The 10,070-nt window shown below is 29.6% G+C and overlaps 1 protein-coding gene across 2 annotated transcripts in view; it reads right to left on the bottom strand.

Moving 5' to 3' along the window:
• LOC102579571 (uncharacterized) overlaps positions 1-3,174 on the bottom strand; it is a 9,217-nt gene extending 6,043 nt beyond the window's left edge. The window contains exons 1-2 of one of the 2 annotated variants that reach the window (XM_006358464.2): positions 2,925-3,174; positions 2,762-2,839 (exon numbers count right to left, since the gene is read on the bottom strand). The gene's annotated coding sequence lies outside the window, so the exon portion shown is untranslated. The remainder of the gene's footprint in view (positions 1-2,761; positions 2,840-2,924) is intronic. The other variant, XM_006358465.2, reaches the window with a different exon arrangement.
• Between the last annotated feature and the right edge of the window lie 6,896 nt (positions 3,175-10,070).

Raw genomic sequence — 10,070 nt, 5'->3', positions numbered from 1 at the left:
TTTTTTTTTTTGGGGGGGGGGGGGGGGGGGGGGGGGATTATAGGATATTAGTATGGTAATTTATTATTATTATTATACAAAATTGTTAAATATACTACATGCAAATTGCAAGTTTAGAAATTACAAGTCAAAAAACTTGCAATTATATAACTTGTATAAAATTTCAAAGTTTTATTTCAAAAATTTAAAGGTTTTTTTTTTATAACCGAGAAATCCGTTTGTGACCGCCCCTCTACCCTTCTCCACTTAAATACCAGGCTTCGCTTTGCGTGGTGTGAGGCTTGAACCTGCGACCTAAGCCGCAAATCCTCTCTTAACTTGGCAAGACAATTAATATAATTAAAGAAGTGTTTGGGTGATATACAATTGGAGAAAATCTCAGTATGTTTCCCTCTCTTCTCAAGAACCAAGTGGGCTATTTCTTTGCAAATTGTGCTCAATTCATATGTGGCAATTCTATCAAGATCTCTTTGTTAGTTGGAAGAAGAATCCTCCCAAATCGGATTATGCAAGGAACATATCATGAGAGGATTCGATTTTATTAGACAATGTGTGGTTGGTAACAAGAATTAGAGCAGGCACAATAATTACTCGGATTGAGCGTGGACGGGGAAAAAGTAGTAGCTAAGGGAAAGCTAAAAGGTGTTGGCGAAAAAGAAATGGAGAATCGGATACACATTGAAAAGAGGGAAAACTAAGCTAGCTAATTAAGGGGTTTAGATTCGCCTCGCCTTGGTACACTAACTAAGAAGAAAATATTGTTTCCTTGTCAGTACACCCATTCATCAAATGTTTATTTTACTTCTTTAAAGTTTGAACACCATCAACAAAATTTCTGTTTTTTCCATCTTGTGAAATCATGCTTCTCCTTTTTTCTGTTTCTTTTTTTGTGATCTCCTTGTATGTCCTCCTATATATTTCATTAAGTACATATATTTGCCAGAAATATCATCTTATCTTTGAAGTTTCCCTGTTGACCCTATCTTTCTTGTATATAGAACTGCAATTTTCTGCAATCACTAAGGAAGACCATATGGTTATGAATTAATGGTCTGTTCGAGTTATGTAAGATTATTAAACAAACTGTTTTTTTGGTTGATTAAAGGGCTTACTATAAACTATAAAGAAGGGCAAAAAACAAAAAAGGAAAGGGAGAATTAGTGAACGAAAGCCACGGGATACCAAATGTCTCTTTTACTTGAAGTTTCGACCACGTGACACTTTCATAAAGTAAAGAGCCATCAAGATCAAACTTTAATTTTAAGAAAATGCGTCTACTTAACTTTGTGGATTGAAACTAATTGAGTAGTTTGGCTAACATTTGTAGTAATCCATCATTTTTTTTTATTTATTTTTTAAAGTTATATATGATCATACCAACAGAAGGAGATTAATTAAGAAATCACGAGAAATGAATGATCCAGAAATGATAAGGTGGGTGAGCTTATGGTGGGTTCATCTACTTCCCTCTATTATTGGGAAGTCCTAACCATTAAATTTCTCTGTTTATTATTTTAGTGATGAACTGCGGGAATAAGTACAAATTTCAAGAATATCTGGTATACTGGAATTCCTTTTAAGATATCTTTCTTCACTTGGAGGCTATGGAAAAAAAGACTTCCTATTGGGGAAGTTCTGGTCAGGAATAGAATGTGTGATGAGGTGGTGTGTGGTTGCTGTGATGATGGAGTTCAGGAGACTATTGAACACCTATTTATAAGATGTTCAAGTACCAATTCAATATGGGGATATTTTGCAGGTACAGCAGGAGTGGATGGACCTTTTTTGCATTTGAAAGATAGTGTGTATAAATGGTGGAATGCAAAAGTATCTGCAAAACTAAAGCCAGTGATAATGGCTGTGCCCATGTTCATTTTTTGGCAAGTATGGAAGAGAAGAAATACTTTGAAATTTGGTGGCTCAATGTCTTATCTGAATATGAGGGGAGGTATAGGCAAAAACTTAATCCTATTGGCTAAGCAGTTATATCCATGGATACAGAACCTACCTAATAATTGGCCTGAATTGGTAAGATATTTGACAGAGTATACCCCTAAGATATGTTGTAAGGTGGTTTATTGGAAAATGCCTAGGGTGGATACTTACAAGTGCAATACAGATGGGGCTTCAAAAGGTAATCCTGGACCAAGTTCTTTTGCTTTCTGTATTAGAGATGGTCATGGCAATCTTTTACATGCTGAAGGAAAGATGATTGGAGTGTCTAACAATCTAATAGCTGAAATTGTAGCTATGAGACTTGGGCTAGAATATTGTAAGTATCACAATTTATTTCCATTGATAATGGAAACAGATTCACTGGCTGTCGAGAATATGGTAGAAGGGGCGTGGCACATTCCTTGGGAGGTGACAATGGAGATAAGAAGAACACAAGTTCTTAAGGAAGGGTTGGAGGTGGCCATTGAGCATACCAGAGAGAAGGAAACAAGCTGGCAGATTTTATGGCTAACATTGTTTTTTCTGTTGCAGGTACAGATAGCATAAGTTATAATGACTTCCAGGCTTTACCTAAAGAAGCTAAGACTATATTAAACATGGACAAAAGGAAAATTCCTAACTTACGAATAAGAAAGTTACAGAATCGAATTTATACACATGATGGATGATACATTATCAGGAAACCTTAGTTTATCCGGTTTAAGTTCATTCAATTGTGGACAATATGACTGGAGAGAGCTAAGCTAAAGTACTGAGATACATGGTAAAAATGGAGATGCGATGATTCACAGAAGTCGAAGATTACCTGAGGCAGATTGATGTAGCTGTTTCCTAAGGCTTTTGACAGTGGTATTAGCTACCTGATGAGCTCAACCTGTCAAAGCTAAAGGATACATGATACACAGTTTGTATTAGGTAAATACTGAGAAAAATGCCAGCGATTATATTCAAAAGGGGGAGACCATCACCTGACTGAAGTTTCGACCAAATGCATTGAGTTGGAGAAGTCTCCGATTGGGATGATTTCATGACGTTAGTGAGACGAGTTAACGTTTGATATGAAATACACCCAAATTTGATGTAGACAGAGTTGTTACTACTGCTGGAGAAGGTCTCCGAGGCTGGAGCACAGAATGTTGATGAAGATGTCTCTGTTAGGGTTGCAATGGAGAACTATGCTTACCCGATTCCCTTTTCCCCTTTCCTAATTTGTTCCCTCTTTGTTTCATTTTGTTTCCCTTGTTAGAATAGATTTTGGACTGGGCTCTTGATTGGGCCTGGTTTTTAGTGTACTGTGTTTTTTTCTTAATAAATGGGCTTGACCCATCCGTTTATTATTTTTTTTAAAAAGAAAGTACTGATGAAGATATGTAATTCAAATATTACACTTTGGAGATCCTACTCTTCATTTTTCTAATTCCTTTTTGTAATGGAGATCATTCGTGAAAATGAATAGAAAAATAGCATATATTTAAAAGATGAAAGCCTTCACTTTTGTAGAGTGATTGAAGTAGTTGAGTTTTGATTCTATATAAACATTCATTAATACCTATTAAGTTATTAATGCCAAATGTATAAACATAACTTAAAATTGGCTCTAATGTTCATTTTGACATTTAATTTAGGGTTAGTATGTATCGAACTCTTCAATTCAATAGAAATGTCTTTCTTTTTCATCGAGATGTACAGATCCTATTCCTGGATTAAGTTCGTCCTTGCACCCAAGGCAGGTTCAACCCTAAAGCCTAAGGACCTCAAAATTACACCGAAAGAAGCAAAAAGCCCCAAATTCAATTCATACACACAACGATATAGAAAAACAAAGGTCCAATTCGAACACATATACATCCAAAATCGCACAGAAAATAAATAAAATTCGAGCAAGAGGCAAGATTAAACATAACTCGAGATCAAACCAAAAGCAGAGCAGTAGAACACATAGAAAGTAAACCGAAAAGATGAAGGAGATACATACACATACCTGGGAAGAGATAAAACAGAAGTAATGAAGGCGATGTAAAATGTTAATTGTGACAACTGACAAGTACCAATCAATAGCAGAATGAACGTCTGCGCTTGGAACTTCTAGCCGCTTATACTATGGTACTATGGTTAGTACTTACTTATTAGTTAGTATATAAGTAAATAATTTTGTATTTATTATTAGCACTAATTAAAAATTTCTTAATGACAATTTCTAATTAATTATTATGCATATATTTTCAATATTTATAATTATCTAAAATACAATTGATAGCAAGTTAGCAACAAACTATTTGGAAATGTTGATTAAATTTTCGGTTTTTCATTAAAAATGTCTGTCATAAACAAAATAGTAATTTATTATTATTTTTTGAATTATTATTTAATTATTTTTATAATATTGACTTCTAAAATACATGGTAAGAAAAAAAAATTAAATCCTAAAATATATTGTGAAAGGTAAATTTATCATTATAGATACTAGGAGAATCGATGTAGATTCCTACAATATATTGAAAAGTAAAATTAGAAAAAGACTTTTAAAATAAAATATATAGGAAAAAAAAATTAATATTTATTTTAATGCAATTTTATTTTAATTTATTTTTCTTAATAAGGACACTAATTAATCTTGGATACTAATTGAGTGCATTAATAGTGGGAAAAAACTACTTGAAATAATTTTGTTTCGTGTTAAAATTAAAAGTGAATAAAATATTTAAATAACTCCAAGTTATAATATATCTTGCCATAACTCTTTTTAGAATTATTTAATTTTAATTTGTAAAACACAATTTTTCATGTACCTTTCTCATTATATATATGTGTGTGTGTGTGAGAATTGTTGAGAAAAAAATTCATGTATTTTTGTTCAAGTTTTATGAAAATTTTGTACTAATTGTGATTTAATCTTTTTTTTTTTTTTATTTAATTAGATTGTTGATCAAGAGACCTTTAGCTATGTCCATGGCATGTACTATTTGGTATCGTAGTCTTAGTTTCGAAGGAAAAAAAAACAAAGTTAATTCGTTTGCAATATTATTTTATTTATTGTTTGTAATAATATTTTATTTAAAAGATCAAAAGAGTACTTTATTTTATCATGAAAAAAATGTATGATTTTTTTTTATTAACCGACACTTGTGAGGTCCATTTTTTATAAACTAGACTTCATGAAAATTGTTATAAATGTGATGCAAGCACACCATATATGAACTTTTTTGAGAATTATATGAAAAAACGAGAAAATTAAAATTAAAATATTTCGATGCATTGAAACAAGTAACATCTAAAGTGAACTTTGAGAATTATTATCCTGATATTTACAATTTTAAAATTGATTATAGTTTTTTATAAAATAAATAGCAGATAGAGTGGTGATTTGGGTTGAATGCATTATATATAACAAAATAAATAAATGATTAAATAATCAGTTATGGAAAGATGACTATGGAGCATAATAACATACAAACGTGGTTACCTTCCACCATCCAATCATACTATGGCTATTTTTGTACTTTGCGATTGACTTCTCAATTTAATAATGTCATTAATTTATGCCTAATATTTTATTTTTTTATATATATATATATTATTGACCAGAGCTATTAAATTGTGCTGAACTCACATAATATAGTATCATACTATAGATCTCCCCTGTATATCAAATAATAACAGGTATCTTCAAAGTTACTCTCTTGTAACATTATACATTATTGACTTTTTCATATTTTTTTCTCCACTTTCTCGAATGATACAGAAGTAGTTTACTTCATGTATTAAGTGTATTACAATCAAATTCATTCATATAAAATTGTTAAATGAAACTACGATAAAATAAATTGTTAATTAATAGGAATGAGATACAAAATAGTTTTTATAACTCAACTTTAGTCACTAGCTAGCTCAACTACATTAGTTTCACATTGGTTGAGATCTTTTATATCTTAATGATGAAGAGCTTTTGTGATAGGTCAATAATTATTGAAAAATAGTGATAATATCATGAATTTTTCAAAAATATTGTGACAATAATATAGTAGCAACTAAGATTACATGTGTTTTGAAATCTAGGAGGCTTGGCTACGAGAATTATGATGTTGAAGAAAAATGCTTAAATAATTACAAAAGCAATATATAGTTGTCTAATAAATTATCAAAAAGGATTATTTTGTAACGGGGAAATTTCACATATAGTTATTTTAGTATCTTAATTATTACTCCTTAGCTATAGTTTACCTAATTACGCGTTGTTGCTATAGTTTCAATTGCTACATGTATTCCGATTTGTATATTTCACATGTTTTAAATAATTTATACAATTCGGAATTCAATTTTCTTGTTTTTATGAAAATGGGCAGTAATTTCAATTGAAAAATGGAAACAATCTCATAAATCACGGAATAGCATCTCATTAAAGTTTCATACCACATGTGACTTCCTCCATACAGTATTTATATAAGCTGATTAATATCAATTGATTTGCATTATTTTTATATAAATTATTATCGATTGATTATGAATCCATTATTAATTGGAGGTTTGGTCGAATATGTATTCCCTAAATATATTAGATGAGATATATTCCTTTTTTTTTAAAGGGCAAACTTCATAAATCCCACTAATTTAGGTCCTAATTACTAAGATTCTCGATGGTTTTAAAAAAATGACTTTCTCTGTCATATTTCGTGCTTAGGATATACGAGATACATGTATCTATCAAATTTTAAAATTGAGATACATATTTTATTATTATCTCTACTTTCAAATGATTACATATATTGCCACTTTTAATAGTTTGTACCATATATTATTAAAGATACAATCAATACTCATATCCCTTAAAAGTTAAAACTATGATTGATTAATTATCTTTACATTTAAACTCTAAATTTAGTGCTTTAATTAAAAATAAATATATTTATCTCAGAGAGTATGAGTTGGGGTAAAACTCAAACTCTAACTCTTCCTCTTCCCTTGATCAGTCGAAATTTATTGAAAGAAACACTTCATTAAAATGGATGTTCTACAACTTGTCAACACACACACATCAAACTTTTAGCCTTTGATTCTCTCACTCTCAAACCAATCCCCCACGAATCCACCAATTTTCCTCATAGGGGGAGACACCTCTTGCGCGCAGAGACAATGGGTATCGTTGTAAGTAGAGATATCAAGCCCAATAGATTTATCAAATTCGACATTGACGATGGTACCGGTTGCATACCTTGTATACTATGGACCAACCAAGAAACTTCGCCTAACTTCTCCCATCGGATCTTGGCGCTGTGAGCAACACCGATGAATCAAAAGGTGAACCAAACACCACCGCGGTGAGATGCCCTGACCAACTACGAACATAATCAAAGTCTTGTCATATATATATGGTCTTCTATCATGTATCTTAATATTATCATATAATTATCCATGTATTTTGAAAATCTTCAATCACTCCTCTAATTAAGGAAATCCGTTACATCCAATTAATTTTTTTAAGGCAAACTTCATAAATCCCACTAGTTTAGGTCCTAATTACTAAGATTTTCGATAGTTTCAAATATTACTTCCTCTACCATATTTTGTGTTTATGATACATGAGTTTGTATCCGCGAGATACATGTATCTACCAACTTTTAAAATCAGATACATATTTTATTTATTTAAATTAGTTGATTGTAACAGATTTCCTTAATTAAAGTTGTGGTCGAAGATTTTCAAAAGACAAATAGGGAATTATGGGCCCATTAAGACGGCGTTGTTCCAGACCCAAACCATCTAGGAGTATTAAAGTTGAGAGAAATATAACGGGGCCATTTTACTGCCATTTACATTGGGCTGAATTTTGAACTCTATGATTGAGTTGAGATGAAAAGATAACTACAACCCCCAATTAAACAAGGGAAAAAAACATAAGTAGACACAATTATGATTAAACAAGACAAGTTGCACATTTAGCCGGTCGATAAAAAACAATTATATTCCTTAATTAAATATAACTATTAATATAAAAAAAAGAGACTATTATGATGAACAACAATTTTTATTAATTTCTCCATTGATTATTCACAATTCAATCGTTTTGTCTTGTATTTTGCTTTGTCCTATTTTATATTAATAATAACTACTCCTAGTAGTATATATTTATAATTTCAGTGCTTATTACAATAAAACTTTTTTTTGTACTTTTCATTGTTGAGCATTTTTTTCATCAAACTGATTTAACAAGTATTAAAATATTTAATATATTAACTTTATTTATTATAAGAATATATTGAAACTCTTTTGAATTAGACATTCTTAATTCTGTTTGCATTATGAATTATTTTTTGTCCCCATGTAATACACGTGCCATTTAAATTTTTTGAATGTACACAAGCCTACCATTCTTGGGATTTGTGTCACCAATATTTATTTTGAAGCGTATCATCAATTCATAAATAACAATGCACCATGATTGATATCATTTTGTCAACATCTTCGGAGGAAATTTCCAAGTGATTTTCTTCAAGCTCCCTTTATAAATTTAAAATTTAAAAATTTAAGTTTTTAGAATTTAAAGTTGTGTTTAAATATGTTTTTTTTTGTTTAGAAAGTATTTGAAATTTTGGAGTTAGTATTTTAAAAGGTCACTGAACTATGAGAAATTATCTATCAAAATTATTGAACTTTATTTTGTATCAATAAAACCACTCAACTTAAAACTTTTATTTTCAAAAATCATTTAACTATATTTATCATTAAAATAAATTTGACATGATAAATTAAATTATTTTTTATGTCATTTAATTATGAATCCATAAATAAATAAAAATATAGAATCTATTTTATTTTTACTCGATCTCCCCACAAATTGGATTCATCTAAAGATTAAAAATCATATTCCACTATAAGCTCCCGCTTCTTCTATCTCTTTCTTTACTTCTAATTAGATGAATCTCACAAATTTGATTAATTAATTTCTCTTTAATAGCTTAATGTCATTTCCTATGTTGGCGAGAATCGAGAAGTGTTTTAAATGATATTGATATGAAATAAACAACACACCTACTTGTTTTGAAAAAAGAAAATCATGCCAAATAAGGAGAAAAAACAAACACGACATAAAAATAAAAATAAAAAATCTATGGTTTTGTTTACTTACGGTCTACGGGGTTTATGATTATATGAAATAAAAATAAATAGATTCTATAATTTTGTTTGTGGCCTTATAATTAAATATTATAAAAAATAAATGTAGCTAGTTGATTTTTGCAGATAAAAGTTTTAAGCTGAGTGATTTTATTGATACAAAACAAAGTTTAGTGATTTTGACAAATAATTTCTCATAGTTCAGTAACATTTTAAGATATTAACTAGAAATTTTGTGTGTGAGAGTGGAACTTCTCCCAAAACTGAATATTTGAAGATAAATTTTCAAAATCTTATCTAACTATCTAACAAAACACTAGCTAAAGTTGGTATTTTTACCCCAGAATATTCTTATAAATATTTCACTTTATTTAGAATTTATCAAATTTTGTTTGATTATAATTTATGTAAAGAATAATCTGTAATAATGCTCTTTTGTAAATGTACTTAATTATTTTTTAATTTTTTTTTATGTAGTTAAATTAATATAACTTCAAAAGTGAAAATGAATTGAAATTGAAAATACAACTTCAATTTGAATTTTAAATTTTCATGATCAAATACAAATTTTCTAATATAATAAATAGTTATTTAAATTTTTTTGATACCATTTCCTATCCCTACCCTATATGAAACGATCCCTATGTTCAAAGAATTAAGTCGCTCAATAAGATTTGAATATGAATTTGATCATAGAATTAAACCATTCAATAAGATTTGAATACGAATTCCAAATCCTGATTAGTTTAACAAGAAGCTAAAAAATAAGAAGAGGAGAAGGGAAGTGCGGTATCCGCACACGTCAAGTAAACTAGAATCACTTGTTTCTCACCAACCAAAAAAACAGCAACTTATTACTCACCAATCAAAGCTAACCATCAGAAGAAATAAATTTGCAAAACAAACCCACAAGATGTCAAATAAATAAATAAATATAAATACATCAAATAAATAAATTATTTGGTTTTTAGTTATAAGAAAATAAAAGTGTCTAACTGAGCTAA

Source organism: Solanum tuberosum, unplaced genomic scaffold (genome assembly GCF_000226075.1).
Source record: "Solanum tuberosum cultivar DM 1-3 516 R44 unplaced genomic scaffold, SolTub_3.0 scf00277, whole genome shotgun sequence".
Taxonomy (NCBI): Eukaryota; Viridiplantae; Streptophyta; class Magnoliopsida; order Solanales; family Solanaceae; genus Solanum; species Solanum tuberosum.
The sequence above is the reverse complement of the archived record's forward strand: the minus strand, read 5'-3'. Positions and strand labels throughout refer to the sequence as shown.